Below are 23,365 nucleotides of genomic sequence, written 5' to 3'. Positions count from 1 at the left end.
ACACAAGTTCACTTGTTTCTCCTTTACTTTCTTTCCTTTCCTTCCCTTCCTTTCCTCACTTCCTCTAAATTACCTTCCTGCTAGGAAACAAGACAAAAGGAAGCATCCTCCAACATTGGATTATTATTTGACACACACACACACACACACACACGCACGCACACACACACACACACACATACACACATCCTCAGAGCGGATTAGAACAAAAGGCGAGTCCCGCAGCTCCTCTTTGCGAGAACATAATGGCTGATGACACGCGGCGGTTTGGAGGCTTTCACGGCGATGCCGCTAATCTTCCTGCGCTGGAATAACATTATTCTCTCCGCTTCCTCCTCCTCCTCCTCAGCACCGCCCCGCCGCCCGCCCACCGGGGACCCGCAAGTTATTGTGTCCAAACGCACCCCGAGGTTAACACACACACAATGGACGGGTGGCTGCGGCAGCGGCGGGGGTGGTGAGCGGATGGCTGCTGACTGACTGCTCTTTGAGAGGCAGGTGAATCGTTCAGGTTAGAAACATCACAAAGAGACGTTTCAGATGGAAACACTTTCAGACGGAGAACAATAGGACGCAGTCTAGACTAGAAGGGGGGGCTGGGGGGTGTTAATCCTGGTTTACATTCTGTAACAAAGAGACGTGTGACCTCTGACCTCCATGTCAGGATCATACAGAAAAACAATGTATTATAGACAGAAACACGTCCGACAGATGGACCATAATCTGCACACGACATGGGAGTTCTTCCATATATATATATATATATAACATTTATACCCTGCAGATATACAGTAAATGGAGTAAAGTGTGTGGACAGCTGAGCTCCATATGTGACTCCATGTTTATTAAACCAGCCTCCACTCTTCTGCTTTCAGCCTCTTTGTTTCAGTTTTAGAGCTGAATTATAACTCATGTGATTAACAGTGTTTTACAGTAACAAGCTGCTCTAAAGACGACTGTAACCAGCAACACAATCCAGCTGCAGCTGACTGACGTTGAATCTGTGAGCTGGACGAAACAACAGAAAAATAAACTCTCTGTATGTTTCTGTTGAAAATCTGTTTCTTCCTCCGTTAACCTGAAGCCATCTTTAACTCTGATCCCGACCACTAACCTAAACCTGAGGTTCACCTGAAGCTCCACCTTCCCTTGGTCCGTGTTTCAAGACGGGTCGGGTGGGTCGCAGACATCTCTACAGACCCCTGGCGCCTTTTACGTGGGCCAAGTCCCGCCCTGGGGGCACGACGCAGTTTGGGCACACTAAGGACAGTCCGCCCCGGTGACACTTTGGCCACGGCCCCGCAGCCGGTCGCAGCGCTCCGCCTCGTATGTGAGACTCTCCAGCCTGCTGTGTGTCGCTCACACCCTCCAGCTGGCTGTTAACGAAGATCTTTTGGCACAGAGAAGTACTCTTATCGGTACTCGGTATCGGCGAGTACCCAAATGTAAGTATTTGTACTCAGTCTGAAAAAAAGTGGTATCGGTGCATCCCTACCATCCGCCACTTTGGCAGACAGGGAAAATGCTAGAGATGGGAAAAGAGAACCGGTTCCTTGTTGTTTTCTTGGCCTCTGTGACTTTTGATTCCTCTTATCGATGCTTTCCAACAGTTACGCATGCACGCCGTATCATGTTTCAGTTTGTTTGGGACCGGAGCCACGGCAAAGCGAAAAAAAATGCTCAACAGTGTGGTGCTACTAAACCTGAGGGGATGCACCCTATTTTTACCTGATAATTCTTCAGTGTGAACAACAAATCTGTGTTTAAATCAGCAGGATGAGAGTTAGTAACGTTGGCTGTGAGCAGCACAGTCCACAGGTTAAATAACGGAGCTACTAACATTAACAGAGTTTCCATTGAGTTACATTATGGTGCGTTCAACCTCTGCTCAGTAAAAATGACTATAGGGCGAAGGTAAATCACAACGTTATCATGATGTGTTCAAATGCAATCTTGTAAAATGTAGTTTTTGGCGAGAAACTTGAATAAATCGAGTTATTGTAGTTGTAAAACATCATTAAAACTACTAATGACAAGATTTTTTTAATCGAAGCAAATATTTAAATAATCATAAACATTTGAATTGTGTGTTTTTGTGCCAATAACCACTATAGATGACACTAACAAAGTACAGTACAGTACTGTGTACAGTAGCCTCCCTAAGCTACGGTGTAATTCAAACACTGAATTTAACTTTATAATATTTATTATGTAAAATATATCGAACATTGAATGACATCAGATCTAAAATGTTATCGCTTCATTTAGCGCAGAGATTTCAAAAGTAACAGAAAAAAAAAAAACACCTACCTGCTGAAGAGAAAACAGTTAATTTCAGACTCTGATTGTTAAAATAACAGAGCAAACAAGTTGTTGACTGAAACAGGAAAGTCATGGTTTGTTGTTGGAGTGTCCATATAGAGTTTAAATATTACTTCTTGTACTTCTTAAATTATTAAAATATGAATATTTGCAGTGGAGTTAAAGTATAAAAACACAAAAAGGTAACCTAAAGCCAAAGTCACCTCTGAACAGTGATGGTTTAAAAGCTGGTAATCATATAATGGTTTAAGTCAAAAGCTCCTCTGATTTAATTCACAACTTTCTGTCAGTTTATAAACTAAATGATTTGATAAATGCATCTTTAATGGAGATAGCTGCAGCTCTTTATGTGTTTTTATTATATCAGCTGAACATGAACTGTGCTGCGTTTAGGTGCATCGGGGCATTTTATTACGACTCCGGCAGATTTCTTTATATTCTACTTTTATGTTTTAACCTCGTATAAACTCTCCATCAGCTGGAAGTCATCAGCTCGTAAACGTTTATGTGCGGCTTTAAAAACCGATCATACACACTGTAAAGTCTAGTTTACGTGTTTGAAAACGCCGGTTTAACCTCCGCTAACATCCTGTCAGCTCACATATTCTGTTTTCTTCCTGCAGCTTCACTGTTGACATTAATAATTCAATATCCTGCTTCATAATTGGCGGTTAATAGGCGGAACGCCGTCCTTCCTGAAGTGACGGCGGCGTTTTCCAGATCCAGCAGCAGGACGACGACCTTCACACTCGGCACTCGCTCTGCTCCGTCCTCAATTAACTGTTCAAACCTCATTAACGAGACGCCAATAAGAGACACTTAAGGACAACTGAGCTCGTTTAATCTTAAATCAACAATCAGGGTCTAATCAGACCCTCTGATCAGGGTCAGATTTCAGCTCCAGGATTTACAGAGTAAAACTGAAGACGTTTAAAGGATCAATACTTTAGATGATTTAGTCATATAGTTAGATTCATAATCCATACATCCTGCACTTTTCATATCAAACAACCGACGCCTCCAGCACATGAACTAATCATCTAGGACTAACACAGTCTGTTTTTCACCCAGTTTTTTATGGGGTCGTTGTGTTTAAACTAAATTATGATCCACAGGGTTTATTCAGGTTCCAGAAACACGACGTGTACTTCAGAACCAATTAAAGCTACAAGCAGCGATGAACGGGCCCCTCGCACCTTCAAGCACGTCTGGGGTACTGCTGGCGGGACGCCCGGTCGACGCAGCCCTACATTTCAGCGACCGGTGGACCCTGCACGCACAAGTTACACGTTATTTCCTGCGTGTAATGCATGCCGCAGGATGTGAGCTATTACAAATTGTGTACCACTTCCTGTGTCCACCAGGTGGCGCTAGAGAACACACACTAAACATGCATTATGTCGCTGTATATCAGGTATAGATCAAACAATGTAAATTTCATGAAAAGCAAATGATGTTTGTCACATTACTTAAAAAAAAATTAAAAAATGTAAACCTTCAACTTGTTTAAACTGTAAAAAAAACTTTAACTTTAAAAACGTTAAAGGCGTACTTGCTGATATATTGCCATCGGGATGTCCTCAGGACTGGACTGCTATGAAGTAGGTCAAGTTTGGGGCAGATTTGACCAAGTACAGTTGAGTTACAACAGTTTGTTGTATACTGGTGAATCACGTAAATTCTCCGCAGCGGCAGAACGCCGTTTTATGAAAGCTCAAACTTTTATCAACTTTTCATCACAAAGGTATACAGATTGTACTGACCAAATATAAAGCCGATCAGGTTAAATCTGTAGGAGCAGTTTGTTAAAGTACAGAGACTGGAAATGGTAAAAAAATACACAAAAAAATAAATTCGAAATGGCCGTCTTCCTGTTGGGTTTAGAGCATGGCCCCAAGAGACTTTTTTTTAAGTCTACATATGATACATGCACCTACCAAGTTTCATATATCTAGGCAAAACATACCATGAGAGCTGCTTTGTTGAAATATTCTAGGGGGGGATCGCTGGAAAAGCACAAGATCCGTTATCACATTTTAGAACTTGTAATGAGTGCGCCAAGTTTTGTTTGTTTCTAAGCAACCCTAACACCTGAAAAACTTCCTGCTTCATGGCGAACGATGCGTCGACACGTGCAACGGCGTTCCACGAAAGCCCCAAAGGCTTCGCGGTCTGGCATCATGAAGGCAAAGAGTACAGAAGCAAAGAGATGAAACTCTGGTGGGGTTTTTTTTTACAACAGCCATTGCCGCCATTTTGGACTGAAAACTAAAATCTGACAATAGAATAGAAATAATTTAGTTTTACTTTTGTACGGCTCTTTGTAGGCGGACGTTTTACTGGCATCCGGTAGTTGCTTTCAGTCCAAAATGGCGGCAGGGTGATGTTGCAATGGAACGAACAATTGACTTTCACTTCTTATCGCTATACGTTCTTTGGTGACGGTTTTAACCGTGGTAGTGACCAAAACTGAACTGAACGCCGAAGTATGACTGTAACGTGTGGACTCTACTAAGAACCAGTTTACCATCATAATGCAGCTTATCAGCGGGGAAATAACTGAAGATTATATATCTTTAAAATTAACCCATAAAACCACAAAACAACTGACGTCATCTAATCAAAAACACCCAAATTCATCATCAACAGAAACAACCAATCACGTATCAAAACACTGTTTTAAAGAGCTGCTTTTAATTCCTGATTCTGATGCTTTTATATTTGCTTATTTAGGTTTCAACTTATTTTTATTGTCTGTTTGTTTTTTTTAATTACTTTTATTGTTTTTGTATTCATATTTTGTAGTCGCCCCTTTAATACTTATTATTATTATTATCCAACTGCTGCTGGATGATTTACTGTTGAGTTACAGCTTGATTAACTAACCGTCCCTCATTGATAAGACATCAGGAATCATCAGAATCAGGATCAAACCCGATCCAGGATTTCATCTGATGGATCATTATATATTGACTGAATGAAACTGGAGCCTCTCATTGTTCTGAGTGAAATACTGGATCAGGATCAGGATCAGTCCTGGTTCTGTTTTTTTGTCACATGTGAGCGTAAACTGAATATATTTTTGGTTTTGGACAAAAAAAATATGAATTAAACGATCAGAAATATCAACAAAATGACCGGATAACGAACAAAGCAGCCGTCACAACGTCTCCACTGTGTTACTGGAAAGAGGAATACTGGATCAGACCACAGACTGCACACAAGACCTGGATCAGGATCAGGATCAGAATCTGGACCCTCTTAATCAATCCATAAAATATCAACATTTATCCCAACAAGGAAAGACCAGAATGTTTTAATTCCACATAAAAACATGAAGAGCAGCAGTCCTGCAGACCCCCATCATTCATGCAGACCCCTATGAGTTCTGCAGACACAGAAGAGTCCTGCAGATCCCCATGAGTCCTGCAGACTCCAATCAGTCCTGCAGACCCCGACAAGTCCTGCACACACTGATGAGTCCTGCAGACCCCCATCATTCATGCAGACCCCGATGAGTCATGCAGACCCCAATCTTTCATACAGACAGCTATGAATCCTGCAGACCCCAATGAGTACTGCAAACTCAGATCAGTCCTGCAGACCCCCATCAGTACAGCAGACCCCCATCAGTCCTGCATACCCCGACAAGTCCTGCACACACTGATGAGTCCATGCAGACCCCCACTGTCCATGCAGACCCCCGATGAGTCCTGCAGACACAGAAGGGTCCTGCAGACCCCCATCATTCATGCAGATCCCCATGAGTCCTGCAGACCCAAACCAATCCTGCACACACCGATCAGTCCTGCAGACCCTGACAAGTCCTGCAGACCCCAATGAATCCTGCAAACTCAGATCAGTCCTGCAGACCCCCCATCAGTCCGTCAGCAGAGACTCAAGTTGAAGCATCCGGCTGCAGCAGAGAGGATGACGAGAGGAAGGTGACTGGAGTTAATGAAGCTGCTCACACACACACACACACACACACACACACACACACACACACACACTGCTGCGCGTGCTGATGACCGGGTGATTGACAGCCATCAATCAAAAGCTGTCAAACACGCACGCGCTCCAGAAACAGACCACAAACACACGCACGCGCACGCACGCACACACACACACACACACACACACACACACACACACAGGGGTTTCCTGCAGGAGATGGAACTCACCTCTCTGTGCGCGCGGCTCCACCAGAGCCTCCAGCAGCTCGAGCAGCTCGAACACTCCGCCACATTAATCCACAACGGGTCCGCTTAGTTCCACACGAAAACGGGACCGAACCGGCGGGGAAATCCTCCTCCGGACAGCGAGCACCTTCCGTTATAAATCCACCGCGAGAGAGAGAGCCGTGGAGCCGGTGAGAGACCGGGAGAGACCGGGAGACAGTGCGTCCAGTCCGGGTCCAAACGGCACAATGAGGCGGCGCTCAGCAGCTCAACGGCTCCGGCTCCAGGCCACGCCCTCCTCATTATCATAATAGACCCCCACAGCCAATCAGAGGGCGGGACCGCCGCCACCTGACTCCACCCCCTTTTCAATTTAAAGCCAGTGTATTCAATTCAACTGTTTCTCTCTTAAAGTGCTGCAAAATAATTAATAACTAATAAATAAATCATCAAGATAATTATCGAATAATATTTTTAAAAAATAATTAAAGAAAATAAAGGGATTATTTGTTTTTGTTTTCATCATATAAATCTTTATTTTTCTTATACAATTAAATATTAATAAATAATAATACATATCATTATTTCTAAAAAATATTATTGTTATTTAAAAATGTGAATTTACTTTACACCGTTTCCTTGTAATATGATGTGTCTCATTCAAAAACTAATTTTGTGTATATATATATATATATATAATATTGTATTTATATTGTATTACTATTGTAATACACATATTACAGTTATTTATTGCACATACTACATTTATTTATTGATGGACTGCATACATAATGTTCACTCATTCACTCTGTATCTTTTATATCTCTATTATTGGTTTTATAATTTATGTATACCTTTACCTCTCCTGTGTTTCACTCTGTTTGCTGATGTTGCTGCTTTGACACCTGAATTTCCCTCCGGGGATTAATAAATGTTCATCTTATCTTATCTTATCTTATTTATATTGTTACCTTTAATCATATAATAATAATAATGAAACTGTGATATTTTCATGATTGTCAATAATAAAAAATAAAACTATGTATATATTTTAAATGGAAATCAATTATAATAATATTATTAATGATCATGAAAATATTTCAGTATCATCATTGTTATTAATAATGAGGAAACATCCAATAGAAACAATGATAACTGAAAAATGTATTAAAAATAAATGAATGAGTAAATTAGATTAGAAAGAAATATTAATAAAAGAAATATTTAAGAAATTGTATTATGATTTGTCTCAATTAAAAAATAAAATAATATCAAAATAAGTTTGTTTTAATTTCATTTTCAGCCAAGACCATTTGTATTGTTACCTTTAATCATATAATCATAATAATAATAATAATAATAATAGTAATAATAAGAAAAATAATAATAATAATAATAATACTGTGAAATGTGTTTTAAATGGAAATAAATTATGATAATCATATAGAAGACATTTGTTCTAGTTCTGCTGTTTTTGTAGTATAAAAAACTAAAAGTTAATTTCTTGCCGTTGAAAATACAATAATCTTCTTTAAACATCTTGAAACAGGTGAAACAAACCCCCAAAAAAGTGTTTAAACTTAGAAAACTACGTTCTTTCTCTGTGTGAAGTGAAACAGTGAATGCATCATTTGATTTTGTGTAAAGATTACTATGTCCTGTGTACAATTACTTCGTCCAATGCAACAACTAAGAGCAGTACTAATAAGAGCCGTCCTCTCCTGAGAGCCGTTACAGCTGTGAGATGATTTCCATGTGGAAACTTCAATTAAATTTCTGGCTGACGAACTGATTTTGTTTGTTTCTCTGCAGGATAATTAGAGCAAAGTGGAAAAAGGAAAAGTGAAGGAGACGCCTCAGACGCATCGACAGGATTACAAACCAAATCCCTTCTGTCTGTCTGTCTTCATGTCTTCCTGGCTGTCAGTCCTTCCTCCTCCTCCTCCTCCTCCTTCTCCTCTTGCTGTTTATGAAAAATAAGACATTACAGGATATGAGGGCTGGTGATGTCGGGGGAAATAAGCTTTTTGATTATGCCTGAGTTAGCGTTCCTGTGTGCCTGATTAAACTGTGATGTCTGCATCTTCACTCTGTTCTCCATGTTTACACCAAAACAAACCAGCTGCCCTCTTCTTTTGAAAAAACAATAAACAGGAAGTCCAGGACCCGGTTCATCACGTTTGGCTTCAATAATTCAGGCTAAAAATAATCCAGTTTATTCTCATTTTTTAGGTAGATTTGTTAAGCCTGGAGTAACAGTGAGTCGAAACCATGATGTGATTGGCTGAGAGCTGATCATGTTACTGCAGTTACATGAGGAAGATGTGTTTGTGACAACTGCTGCCGCTATTTTGGACTGAAAACTCTATCATAATATTTTATTGTTCAAGACAGGACATTTTTGTAGAAAATGACAATAGAATAGAAATAGTTTTACTTTTTTACAGCTCTTTGTAGGCGGACGTTTTACTGGCGTCTGGTTGTCGCTTTCAGTCCAAAATGGCGGAAGCGTAGCTCTGCTGCTAGGCGCTGTTTGACTTTCACTTCTTGGCAATACACGTTCTTTGTTCATAATCTCATGTTATGTGTTTTCCTACATTATTACAGGTGTTATTTTGTTCTGCTTTGTGCTCCACAGTGTTTCCACCCTTTAATCTCTGATCAATATGAGATAATACCAGTGAACGTGGTCCGACTACGAGTGATGTTGGAGACTTTAAAGTGAAAATCAAAAGCCTGCTATGAAAATGAAACCTCGCTACAATCTCTTAAAAAGCAGCTTTAAATAATTTACAGCAAAGTGAGTTCTGCAGTACATTATTTTATGTACAGTTTAACCCTCTGAGACCCACAATAGAGCCATTTTAGTCTTTTTTAGGGGGGTACAGGGAGTCTTTAGGTTAACACTAGATGTCACATAGAAGTGGTGTACATCATCTGAAAGCTGGAAAGCTGCAGATTAATTATACTGTAAAAGTGTATAAGGGTTTAGAACATTATGATAGAAGTATATGATGGCCATTCCCAACATAAGTTGTTGCAGGAATTTTTAGGTTGATACCATTTCTTACGCAGATTTGGTGCTAAATTTAACAATTTACCATTGGAGAATTGATCAAAATGATCAATAATCCCTCCAAAATACCACATTAAGACACCAAGACCTTGAGGAACACCATAGAAAAAGCCATGCTGTGATCAAAAACTTTTGACATTTGGAGAATTCTGTAAGAATTGCATTTTTCGGTGATTGGATGGCGAGCACTTCTGTTGTGTAAACTGCTCAGAAACCCCCTTATTGTAAATCTACCTGGTAAAGCCACCCATCCTCTGAATGCTCTAGGTCTCTAGTTTGTGGCTGTAAAGTTTCATGAGGCTGTGATTATCCTAGAAGTCACCACAGGTAATTTTATACAGTGAGGTCAATGAAATGTCTCCTATGGGGACTAACATCATCACACATGAATACAGTTGAGGTCATTGGATCCACAAGAGTCTCAGCGTTACAGTGATACACAATTTATGTAATTCAAGGCTGTTTAGGGACCCCAGTATGCAGAAATATTCAAATACACCATTTTAGAATAGGCAAAAATAACAAAAAATAGTATGTGATTATCATAAAGTGGGCATGTCTGTAAAGGGGACACTCGTGGGTACCCATAGAACCCATTTTCAGTCACATATCTGAAGGTCAGAGGTCAAATTTGTAGCATCCAGGCGAGCTAGCATGACATTGTTGCTACCAATGGATTCCTTATGTTTTATAGTTTCATATGACACCAGTATCTTCACTCTAGCTTTGAAATTGAGCCGCTACAACCTCTGAGAGACAGCAATATCAGCTTTTCCGAAAATCAACAATCAGCTCTGTGGTTTTACTGACGTTGAGCAGTATCTCAAACTAACTACTGAAATATCTCAACACCTATTCGAAGGATTGTCTTGACATTTCGTGCAGATTTTCACATCAATAACAAAAACCTGCAACAGTTCTAACGAACACAACGACATAAAGCACCGGTTTAGATGTGATTAACAGTTACTTTTGACATATTTTCACCCCGCCAGCTCATGTACGGTTGATATTACTTCTGCTCTCTGATGCGGTGTCTGTTTGATATAAGAGCAGCAGCATCATCATCATCCCAGTCTGCAGTCTGATCTCCCTCAGATGTAAACAGCAGATTACAGCACATATATACAGCTCACATATTAAACAGCCACGGTGCAGCCGAGCCGAGCCGCCGCGGAATGAAATGCATGAAATAAATAAATGCATGAGCGTTTTCATTTCACCCATCGACTTCTGCGGCTTTACGTCGTCGCTCTGGTCGGTATCGAAACAATAAATCTGAGGCATTGGACCCCCTCAGGGCTGAAACTTTAACTGAGTCACATCAACAGATGTCATAAAACACACTTTAATAAGAAAAACATCCATCAGACGTCTGCGTGGGTTTCCATCAGAGGGTTAATGACGGGAGAGAACGCCGTGTCTCTGATGTATGCAGCATCTTATACATGACTGAGAGGTAGAATGCGTCTACCTATAAGGGAAATATGGCCCATATGGCTCTTCATCACACACAGGGTCAAAGAACAGCTGCCGAGAATATACTTTCATGAAAATGAGTCTTCAGTGGGTAAATCTGTGAGTAAGCTGCCATAAACACCTGGGAAACTTTGAAATAACTTTAACGTTTTAAATAACTTCTTCGTGACCTTCAGTAGGTCAGATTACAGCAGGTGGAAGCTGATGTGTTGGGATCTAGATGTTGATCAGGATAAGGATAGAAACATCCCGCTGATAAAGACCTAATGAATGAAGCTTTTAAAGGCAGGGTGGGCGATCTTGAGAAACTAGCGAGAACACAAGATTGTTAAAAATGATCCAATATTATGTGCACAACCTAACAGCTTCAGATAACATCCAGTCTGACATAGATTGTAATCATGATGTTATCAGACAACCCAGTCACCAGAAAAGATGTTGGCATTGTACGTTTCTGCATACGTTTTCTGACATGTGGAACGGCGACGTTTCTGAACCGAAAATACGTTTCATGTCAGCCTTGTATCACGCTCGCAGAAACGCACAATGCCACGTGGTTAATATTGTTAAACGATTGGTTATGTTTAGGCAACTACTTGGTTAAGGTTAGAAAAAAGATCATAGTTTGTGTTCAAAGAATAACAACAACATAACAACGTAACAATGTAACATAACAATGTAACAACATAACAACGTAACAATGTAACGTAACAATGTAACGCAACAACGTAACTTAACAACGTAACTTAACAAAGTAACTTAACAACGTAACTTAACAATGTAACTTAACAATGTAACTTAACAATGTAACTTAACAAGGTAACTTAATAATGTAACTTAACAAGGAACTACATGGTTGGTCTTAAAACTACTATGTTTGTACAGTGAAAATGAAACTAAACGTTGTGAAGACAGGAAAACGATTAGTGGTCTCCTGGATGAAGGCTGTGTGTTTGTTGGAATGCTGTTGTTGCATTACTGTGTGTTACACACAGGAGTTTCAAGGTGTGTGTGTGGGTTTGTTGAGCTCTCTGATGGATTACAGTCAAATAGAAAGTGATCATCCTGCAGGAGAAACCAGCTGTTTGTGTGTTTTACATTATATGAACTAACAGGTGACTGATTGTTTCTGCAGCTGCAGGATGTTCAACAAGTTCATTAGCATGACAGCTAACACTGCTACACGACGTATGTGTATGAACAGATTAGACGTGGTCGCTGCTCCCTGATGCTTTTATATATATATACGTAGATGCTGCATTGACCTTTGGATTGTACGTCAACGTTGCCGCCATATTGAGGAGGTCAGATCTGGCCTGTAAACACATACAAGTGAACGGGGTAGCTGCCGTTTTTCTAGATAAAAAGCACTATTATGTTTACATTTCTCAACTGATCTTCACTCTAGCTCTATAACTGAACCTACTAGAGCCTCTGAAAGACAGTAAAGTCGGTCGGGATCGCAATTTTAAGGAAAGAACACTATTGATTTATGTAATTTTACATGCATTTCTTCATTGTCATGAACAGGGAAAATCTGTAAAATATTACCTCACATTTAATGTAAAATTACATTTAAAATCTATAAAAAATATAAAGCATTGCTATTAAAAACATAATATTTATGTCTTAAATTATGGTCAATTATTTGTAATTGTAAGGGTAAACCTTTAAATTACTGCAGATGTCTGTAAATTTACAGACATTTCATTTTATGGAAAAGGAGTAGAAGTATATAGTGACATGAAAAGAAAAGAATCAAGTAATTATGTCAGTTATATACATCCAGACAGCTTGCTGAACTGGAATCAAGAACAATGAGACTTGTATTTGCATTAGAAACAGATTTAAATATTTGTACTGTGCTGGGAGGAAAAAATAAACCTTAGTAACTCAATTACAGGCCAAAATAATTTGATAAGAGGTTTATTTTTGCCGTGTGGAAGAAAATCAATGTCACATATTGTAGTTAAAGCCTGCAGAACCTTTAAAATGTCCACCTGTTGTCGAGGACAGACAACCTGCACGTTGTCGTCTCCGGTGATGCTGATGCTGCTAAACAGCTGCACAGTGAAATGTGAATAATGAGCCGCAGTAATAACTCACATTTCATATCTCGCACTGAAATTGTGTTTGCTGATTGTTGCTGACAGAGCGGCTTTAATCGCACCACGTCGTGCTCGCCATCCTGCCAACGAGCTCATCAAATATTCACAGGACGAATCCAATCAGACCTCCTGCCGCTCGCTCCTTTATTTCCTTAATCCCCCTGTTTTCTCCTTCATCATCCCCATCCTCTGCTCCTCCTTCCTCATCACCTTCTTCCCTCTCGCTGCTCGCAGGATTTCATTTTAATATCACAGCGATGAAACTAATAAACACTTCTTTCCATAGTGGCCTCTGGTGATTCGCGTGTGTGTGTGTGTGTGTGTGTGTGTGTGGGAGGGTATTAGAGAGCTAAACAAAGGAAGAAAAGGACAGAGAACATTATTTTTTTATCATAATTCAAGTTATAATTTAATAATTTCTGTCTGAATAATAGTCGTTCTTTATCTGTATTAGTATGAAATGTAACATAACAATGTAACGTAACAAGGTAACGCAACAAGGTAACGCAACAACGTTGCGCAACAACGTAACGCAACAATGTAACAACGTAACGCAACAACGTAACCCATTTAAACACTTCTTTCTATAGTGGCCTCTGGTGTGTGTGTGTGTGTGTGTGTGTGTGTGTGTGTGTGTGTATGTGTGTATTAGAGAGCTAAACAAAGGAAGAAAAGGACAGAGAGCATTATTTTTATCATAACTCAAGTCATAATTTAATCTTTTGAGTCTGAATAATCGTCGTTCTTTATCTGTAGTCATATCTCATCTGTGTGTGTGTGTGTGTGTGTATGTGTGTCTTTTGTGTGCAGCATATTCTCCTCATGCAAATCAATTCCCAACGTCTGTGTGTGTCAGAGAATAAGAGACAGCCGCACACATCATAATTCAAATCATATTTCAAATTCAAATCAACGTGTTTCTGCGTATTGAGGCGTAAAGTTGTGTGTGTGTGTGTGTGTGTGTGTGTTCGTCGCTATCATAATTCTAATCAGATCACACACCTCTGTGTGTGTGTGTGTGTATGTGTGTGTGTGTGTGTGTGTGTGTGCGTGTGTGTGTGGAGGAGTCACCTTGAGGATGTGGAGGACGGAGAACCATCAGAGTCGGCTGTCGTCTGAAACATAGAAACACCTGCAGCTCTGCAACACATGACATTTAAATATTATTATATATTTTATATTCACAAACAATAACAGAAGCATGTTCATGAAAATGGTTATCTTTTCCCCATATTAATGGTTGTTAAATAAAACAGTTATAATGCTGAACAAATTATAGCATTATAAAAAAATATATATAAATATAATAATAATATTACAGTGAGAGGAAGTCTATGAGGTACCACAGAGGATGAATTTTCGGGTATTTTTCAACTGAATAATAGAATGATTGTCAATTTTTTTTTATTGATAAACAGAAGGTAAGATGCAACTTTATTTAAAAACGTAACATACACTAACTATATTCTGTTCACTAACGATGTTCTGTACAGATTACATTTTTTCACCGATTGCTGAATAAATACTTCCAGATTGTGCATAACATTTATATGCGTGTCATCCTCAACAACCAAGCAAGAGACCTCCGCAATTTGTTCCTGTGAGATTTCAGTCAGTTTGTGAGGTGCGCCCACAGCGCCCGGAGGGGAATGAAATGATTATTATGCTATCACAAGTTGTTAAATATATTACCCTTTGTTGAATAAATGCTCTCAAATGGGCATTTTTAACATCAATGGTGCTGCAGCAGCAACTCTGTCAACACAGACGCTGTTTTCACGTAATCCTGCGCCCAATATTGATGTTGCAGCAGCGTTATTTAATAAAACATAAATAAAGTTAACGTTTATTACATCAATAGAATATTTTGACATTTTAAAAAGATTCATTATTCGCTGTTGAAATCATGTTATGTGCTCTGTATGGAACACCGTTAAGCTTAATGATCTTCCTACACAGGCGGAGGCATTACTTTTCAACACTTTTCTCATCGATCCAAAAAGACATCAGTCAAAGTGTAGACTGTCTAATGGATATTCCCCCGGAGAATGAGCACACAAACACGCTCGAGTGCTAATTGAGGGGAGAAAAGTGTACAAAACACCTGTAGTCTACGTTAGTAGTTTTAAGCCCAACCATGTAGTTTTTCCTGAACCTAACTATAGTGGTTTTGTTGTGTTGTTACAGTTGTTACAGTTTTTACAGTTGTTACGTTACGTTGTTACGTTACGTTGTTACGTTACGTTGTTACGTTACGTTGTTACGTTACGTTGTTACGTTGTTACGTTGTTACATTGTTACATTGTTACGTTACGTTATTATGTTACGTTATTATGTTGCGTTACGTTACGTTGTTACGTTGTTACGTTGTTACATTGTTACATTATGTTGTTATGTTGTTACGTTGTTATGTTGTTATATTACGTTGTTATATTATTATGTTGTTATATTACGTTGTTAAGTTACGTTGATAAGTTACATTGTTAAGTTACGTTGTTAAGTTACGTTGTGATGTTACGTTGTGACGTTACTTTGTGACGTTACGTTGTTATGTTACGTTGTTACGTTACGTTGTTACGTTATTACGTTATTGTTGTTATATTACGTTGTTAAGTTACGTTGATAAGTTACGTTGTTAAGTTACGTTTTTACGTTACGTTGTTACGTTACGTTGTTACGTTGTTATGTTGTTGCATAATTATTTGAACACAAACTATGATCTTTTTTCTAACCTTGTTGCAAGTTGATGCAAGTAGCACTCAAAATTAACTATTTTTTCAGATTTGGAAGCACACTGTTTTTGATCACTATGTGAGAGCTTGTCTTTAAAAAAACGACAAAAAAACAACAACTTTATTTTAGGATTTCATTATAATACAAACAGTAATTAATTTGAACAACTCCACCACGATTATCTTCATGTCTTCAACATTACGAGTAAAATAAAGTATGTATATGATAGAGGGTACACATTCATTCATCGTCAGTCCACTAACTTTGAGGTACTCTAGTACAGGACAAATATTTGAATCTTGTTCTTATTAGAGAACCTCAACCTTTCTAAATGAAACACATTCATCAACTCTCTTATCCCCATATCATATGTTGGTGTGCAGTCTGACCTCCACAGAAGTATTAGCTTGTTTTTTTTATTTTATCATTATTTCATCTTTGTATGACTGATGTTTATATTCTAAAATAAAAATGGGAAGCCATAAAAAATCAACCAATATATTCAGATTTATGTACAAATGTTTGATTTGTACAGATCAAAATGACTGTGTCTCTCACACACACACACAGATCAATAAACTACACAAATACACACAAAGATTATATCGGATATAATGCGACATACAGCATCACCCCCCCTCCTCTCTGTCTCTGCTGTCACTTTAAATCTGCTGACTCGCTCTCTCTCCTCTCAGGGTCAGAAGCTTTGTCATGACTCAGCAGATAGTTTACTCCGTGAGTTATCAGAGTCTTCATCAGCAGGGCCGACGGTGACCAGGACGCTCTCTGGTCGCTACGCCCCAGAGGATCATGGGACAGATAGCCAGCTGATCAGAGTCTCTCAGAGGTTGTTTTTTCTGACCAACAGTCCAAAACACAAAGACATTCAGCCTACCTTAATAAATACATCTTAAATTCTGTAATGACTGAGTGTAGCTGCCTTTATGAAAAAGCAGTATACTTCAAGTTTATTTTATTTTATCAAGTAAACTGAAGTAAAGTTCTAGTATATTTCCCGAGTATACTTTATGTAGTAAGTATATTAATATCCATGTACTAGCAGTATACTTGTAAGTGTACTACTTTAATACTTCTTGGGACTAAATTGGCTCACTTTTTAGTTTATAAAAGTATACTTTTATGTGTACTTTAAGTGTAAAAACATTAAAATTTGAGTACACAACTAGTTTACATCTGAGTTGTATTTTGTACTGCAACTATACTATAAACTATACTACAAGTTAACATATAGCTATACTGTTAGTTTACTAGTTTTATACTTGTAGCCCACTTTTTAATTTAAGAAAGTACACTTTAAGGTATTCTTTCTGTAAACTACTAGTTTAATAGTTTTTACTGCAAGTATACTTGTAAGTTATTTAACTTAACTTAACTTAACTTAACCAATGATTTGTGTATTACATAAAGAGACTTTTGCTGTGAAACTAAAAGTAACGTTGACTTATCTTGACTCGTCGGTATCGTGAGTCACATTAGTCATTAGTCAGTGAGGTTAGAGTTTATTTTGAAAGGACACTATTCATGTAACGAGTGTATATTCACACGCCGTCCCTGGTCAGTCTAAAAGTAATGCTAGAGGGGTTCCTCCGTGTGCATCGTCTCCGACGCCGAGGGGCGCTGACCAAGCAGCGGTATTTGACGAGTTGGGAGTGAGAATGTGTTGTAGTGACGTGTTTTTTAGTGATGTTTGTTACTTGTTTTACGTACTTATGTTACGTTGTTTCCTTACATATTTTACTTAGTTTACGTACTTATTTTAAGCCCAACCATGATGTTTTTCCTAAACCTAGCTAAGTGGTTTTGTTGCCTAAACCTAACTGTGGCTGTAACCGTAGTTTAGTTGCGTGGTGTACAAATGACAAACAAAAATGGTTTAGGTTTAGAAAAAGATCATGGTTTGGGTTAAAATAAGTATAGAAGCAGCGCAACTTAACTACCGAAGCTACGTAACAAATAGTCAAAGTCAACGTTTAGGTTAAGAGAACTACAGGAATGGCGTTACTAAAGTACGAACGTTATATGACAAATCAATCAAAGTTGACTTCTGGTTTCACACGGGACATGAACAGTGAAAGTCTGGTGTTTTAAGACCCAGTGAGTTATATACAAATTATAGTGCATTATTTTTTGTAGGTATAGCTGAGAACAGCCTGATAATACTGCTGTTGGATCTGAATATTCCCTCCTGAATGAGAGCAGCTCTGAGGTTAGAAGTGAACTCGTGGCAATAACAGAACTGTGATGTCCTTTTTTTATTAATTATGAACTGCTCAATAAAAAAGATCATTTGTAAAAGAGGAATTTATCAGGTGCTTCACACGGCGCTGGAATTTTATTCAGCTTTAAAGTGAGTCATACAGCCCCCCCGCCCGCCGCTCCGCCTCAGTAAATGTAGCATTAAATCTCATTTTACGGACTCATTTGTCTTCCTGTAAACGCACCGTGAGGCTTTTGCTGAATCACCCGATATCTTGTGATTTTAAGTTGGCGTCCATTAGCAGCGTGGAGAGTGTTGGGGGGGGGACTGAACCTTTGACCTCTGGCTGTCAGACGGCGGTCCGACCGATAAGACCTCAAAACGCCACCGATCCTCCAGAGAGGTTAACGCTCGCTGTCCCTCACAGAGACTCTCCAGGTGCCTGAAACCGCCGCCGGGTCACGCTGGCGCTAAGTGGACGGACATTTCCCAGAAGCCTCAGAGGCTCAACTAATGGAGGGATTGAGGGAGTTGGAGTACTGTAGCGGAGATCAGTGAGAGGTCAGTGAAATGAGGAGATCATTTACAGAAGTATTAACCATTAACCTCTTAATCTCCTAGTTCAACATTTACATTTTTCATTATGTTTTTATGCAATGGAGCAACTGAGTGAAAGACTTTTTATTTAATCAAATGGAAATATTCTAGACGTGTTGTGCATCTTAATATTTTGGAAACATATCAGTTTGTCAGCAACAACACATTAAACATTACGATAAAGATTGTTTTTGTTGTTTTATATATTGAGATGATTATTTATGTGTATGTGATTAATATCAAGTTCATTATGTATGTTATAGAAAGGGGTTGGACCTTATAGATTTACAAGACTTACTTATAGACTTTTGCCAACTCCTTTTTTAAACATTTTATTTATTTAGAATTTGCTTTATATGTTTACTGTTCGTTTTATTGGTTATTCTTGTTTTGTTTTCGTAATATTTGCTATTGTTGTTGTTATTGTTGCTCAAAATAAATCGATCTAATCTAAAAAGAGAGAATCCAAATTTGTACATTTAACATTACAAAAAGGAATTGGTGCTAATCAAGACACCCTTTTTATCCTTTTCCCATTTCCATATAAAAGTTGATAAGAAATGTACTGAAATAACATACGAGCAAGAGGGGACTCCAAATAGCTACATAATCCAAATACATTCGACATTGTGAAGTTAGTGGGTCCTATTATTGTTTCATCATCATTTATTGTCAGTAACATAACATAGATACAATATATTAAAGCTAATATTAAATATATTGAAACAAAATCTAAATAGTAGGGAATCCAAATAGCTATATCCACCAAAATGCATTTGGTACAGTTGCATTTACTGTCAGTAAAATACCAAAGTCAAATAAAAGCAGGTAAGATATACGCTAAAAAATATAGATGAAAGGGACCCCAAATAGCTACATAGTCCAAATACATTTGACATTGTTAACTTAGTGGGTCCTATTATTGTGTCAGTAACATAACATGCACAGCATATATTAAAGCTAATAATAAATATAGTGAAAATCAGGGACTCCAAATAGCTATATCCAACAAATGCATTTGGCACAGAGAAACTTAGTAATGCTGATGAAAGAATATTGGGACCCACTGTCATTAACATACCAAAGTCAAATAAAAGCTGGTAAGAAATGCACTGAAATGAAATATTTATGGTAGGGACTCAAAATATCAGTCAGTGATGTTGATGATAAATATATTGAAATTAAATGAATAGGTCTAAGGGACTCCAAACGGCTACAGAGTCCAAAAACATTTTACAGTATTCACTCAGTGGGCCCCATTGTTCTTTTTTTTTTAAGTTTACTGTCAGGAAGTTATATTACAGCTGTTAAGAAAGGAACCAAAATAAAATATTGATGTAAGGGACACCAAATAGCTACAGAGTCAAAATGTATTTGACATAGCAATCCCCGGTTGGTCCTGTTATTGTTTCATCAGCATTTAGTAACAGTAATATAGTAAATAAATAAATAAATAAAATATATATAGAAGGAAGGGACCCCAAATCACTCCACATAAATCTAATGCTGCTAAACTTGTTTTTTGTTGTTGTTGTTTTTAATTTATTGTCATTGAGATAACTTCTGTTATGATTCAACGCTATATAAAAAATAAATTGATTTGAATTGAACGGTATAAAACTGTGTCTTTAATAAATAGTGAAATGAGATGAAGACAGCAGGGACTCCAAATAGCTTGATTGTCCAAATACATTTAACAACTCACTGGATCCCATAGTGATGGTGATGTAGGGGAATAGTAAAGACATGCACACCCTTTTTGCATATTTGCTAGTAAAGCTTAAGGACCACATGAGGAGGAATCCAAATAGTTACAGTCTGACAGCATTTCGTTGAGCTGTATTTTGGCCAACGAAGGCGAAGTCCAGTCGGGGCTATTTGGAGCCTAATCTGAGATATGTGAGCTGAAGACGAAGACAGTTTGGGGACAAATAGCTGCACATGTCCAGACGAACATTGACAGCAGAATTAGTCGTATTTGGCTAATCCCGGTGACTCCAGCTGTCAGTTCAGGGAGCGTTCAGGCCGTCAGCTTGTCATCGCGCCGTCAGAGCCATATGGATCCTCGCCGCTGCCAGGTTCACGTCGGGGTTGGGGGGCTAGTAAAAGGACTTAACGGACTTTAAGACGCCGCTAAGCCGGCCCGGAGCCAAAGCCTTAACGGTACCTCGTTTTCTAAATATTTACCCCTCCTTCAATTAGCTCCTCTCTCCTCCTCTCATCTCTCCTTCTCTTCTTCTTCTCTGGCTTATCCTTTCATCTCAGGTGTTCCTCCCTCTGTGAGAGCCTTTCCTCACACGTTGACCTCTTTAAATCCATCTCTGTCTGTCATTTCAGCGTCTGAATCAGCATCAGAGAGGCTTTAATAGCGTTGACCAGCAGCAGCCGAAGCACTCAGGCTGATTAAAGACGTTTCCTCTAAATAAATGTCACTTCCTCTCCTCGCTGACTGCTGTTAAGCAGAAAGCTTTTCCATTTGCTCCTGTAAACACTCTCCTATGTTTTATCTGACAAACAGGAAGTTGTGCATTCATTTGTTTCCAGTTTGCATAGATTAAACAGAAGAAGAAGAATTGTGACACCTGCAGAACCTCAAACAGAAAACAAAGAATTAAGTCATGAATCTTTAAAAAATATAGAGGACTGAATCAAAAGTAAATTGAATAAATAAATAAATAACTCAATAAATAAATATGTCATTAAATAGAGCAAAAATAATATTAAAAATAAATGTAGCCATTAATTTATTGATCAAATGTGACATAAATTGATGTTTCTGTTTTAATTAATTTCTTTATTCATTTATCTTTGTATTAATTCAATTATTTATTTATTCTTCTGTTTAATTTTCCCTTTTATTCATTCATGCATTAATTTTTTATTATTTTTTTAAAATGTATTTATATATTTTTTTGCATTTTATCTATTTATTTATTTATTTTTTAAAATTTGTTTAAATTTATTTATTTATGCCGCATACTGGAACAGTTGTGCAGATCAGTTAATTAATGGCTACATTTAATGATATATAATTTTCTTTATTGAGTCTTTTATTTATTTATTTATTCATTATTATTATGGCAGGTTCCTTCTTCCATATAAAAATACCTCAGAAATATAGTTTCATATTTAAACTAGAATCAGCTCTATTACTTCGCGGTTATATAACAATTTAATTTGATATATTTATTCTTTTCAACAGCAGATCCAAACCAACATGTTAGTCTGTCTTTTAATACTTTCTGATTTTATTTTTTACTGTCAATAAATCCAATATAACTAACTTTGTATACTGTATATAGTCTCATAACCAACCAATCCTAACCAAGTCGATCTTTCCTAAACCTCAATCAGTAGCTTTCTTGTCTAAACCTGGAAAGTAGTTCACTGTGAAGACGGAAGTTTATTTTGAAAAGACTGTATGGATGTAACAAGCGGATATTGACGAAGAAGAAGAGATACCAGGCTGTTGGTTTGGGTCCGAACATGAAGAGAAATGTTGATTATCACTAGACTGATACTGTAATAAGCAAGTTTATTTTCATACTTTCAGTTTCTTGTAGCGCCGCCATCAGGACAAACTTTACATCTTTAGCTCCACAAACATAAATCATCAGGATGTTTTTTCTGCTCAACACCAGTACAACTTGTGTTTCTGTGCTGTGATACAAAATTCAGTTTTTATCGAACAAACTTTGTATGAAAGGCGTCCAAAGCGTGTTTTCTGTGCTGTTTGTTTTCCTGCTTTCATCTAATTAGTTGTGAAGAACATCTGAACTGTTTAAAAGACGCTGAATGAATAAAGTCTCATTAGCCGCGGCTGAAGAAAGCCTGCTGATCACAGATTTAAGCTCCACTTTAACGTTGGCTTTTTAACGGCTTACGAGGAAGATTTGAGTCTTTAAGAGCTGAGCTGCACTCGAGGGACGGACAGAAGGATGGAGGGAGGGAGGGGGAATTAAGAGAGGGAAGAGGAAGCAACACAAACAGGAGCTGTAGAGAAGAACAACAAAATGGAGGTTAAAAAAGGCTTTTGGGGGCTAAAGAAGAAAAGGCTCAGTAACATGGAAATGCAGACAGAGGTGGAAATAAGACTTCAGGGATAGAAGATGAAAAGAAATAAAAAAAAATTGAGGTTTAGAGAGAGAACAAAGTGTAGATTTTAAGGAGAACAGAAATGTAAAAGAAGTTAACTTGGAAATCTTGATAAATAGAGAAAAATGGACCAAAAACGGTGAAGTGAAACAGAGAAAATCTAGCAGCATTGAAGGATCAAGACACCTGAGTATAAAAGTGGGATGAAGAAGATGAGTGATCGAGGCGTGGATCAATAGATGGATGGATCGGTCAGAATATGAATGGACAGATAGATGAATGAATAAATGCATGAATGAACACACAGGCAGACGAGAAGATGGATGGATGAACGAGGAGATAAATCACTGAAATGAGTTCGAGAACCATCCGTCAGAAAATGAAAATGTCACCGATTCATCGCTGACTCGCCGTCTGTCTGTCCATCTGTACAACTTCTCACTTTCAAAGATCAGATTAGTAGTCAGATTTCTTCATGAAAGTTATTTTACTCGTCATTGTGGTGTCACGGTTGTTCAGAGAGGCAGAAAACAGAGTACAAAGACTTAATAACTAA

At 38.2% G+C, this 23,365-nt stretch overlaps 2 protein-coding genes across 3 annotated transcripts in view; both read right to left on the bottom strand.

The window, feature by feature from the left end:
• The window catches only part of LOC119503733 (semaphorin-6D-like), a 145,356-nt gene extending 138,437 nt beyond the window's left edge, over positions 1-6,919 (bottom strand). The window contains exon 1 of one of the 2 annotated variants that reach the window (XM_037795668.1): positions 6,507-6,919. The gene's annotated coding sequence lies outside the window, so the exon portion shown is untranslated. The remainder of the gene's footprint in view (positions 1-6,506) is intronic. The other variant, XM_037795669.1, reaches the window with a different exon arrangement.
• LOC119503753 (zinc finger and SCAN domain-containing protein 2-like) overlaps positions 1-23,365 on the bottom strand; it is a 681,462-nt gene that overhangs the window by 226,780 nt on the left and 431,317 nt on the right.

This window comes from Sebastes umbrosus, chromosome 15 (genome assembly GCF_015220745.1).
Source record: "Sebastes umbrosus isolate fSebUmb1 chromosome 15, fSebUmb1.pri, whole genome shotgun sequence".
NCBI lineage: Eukaryota > Metazoa > Chordata > Actinopteri > Perciformes > Sebastidae > Sebastes > Sebastes umbrosus.
This window is presented reverse-complemented; position numbering and strand designations above follow the sequence as displayed.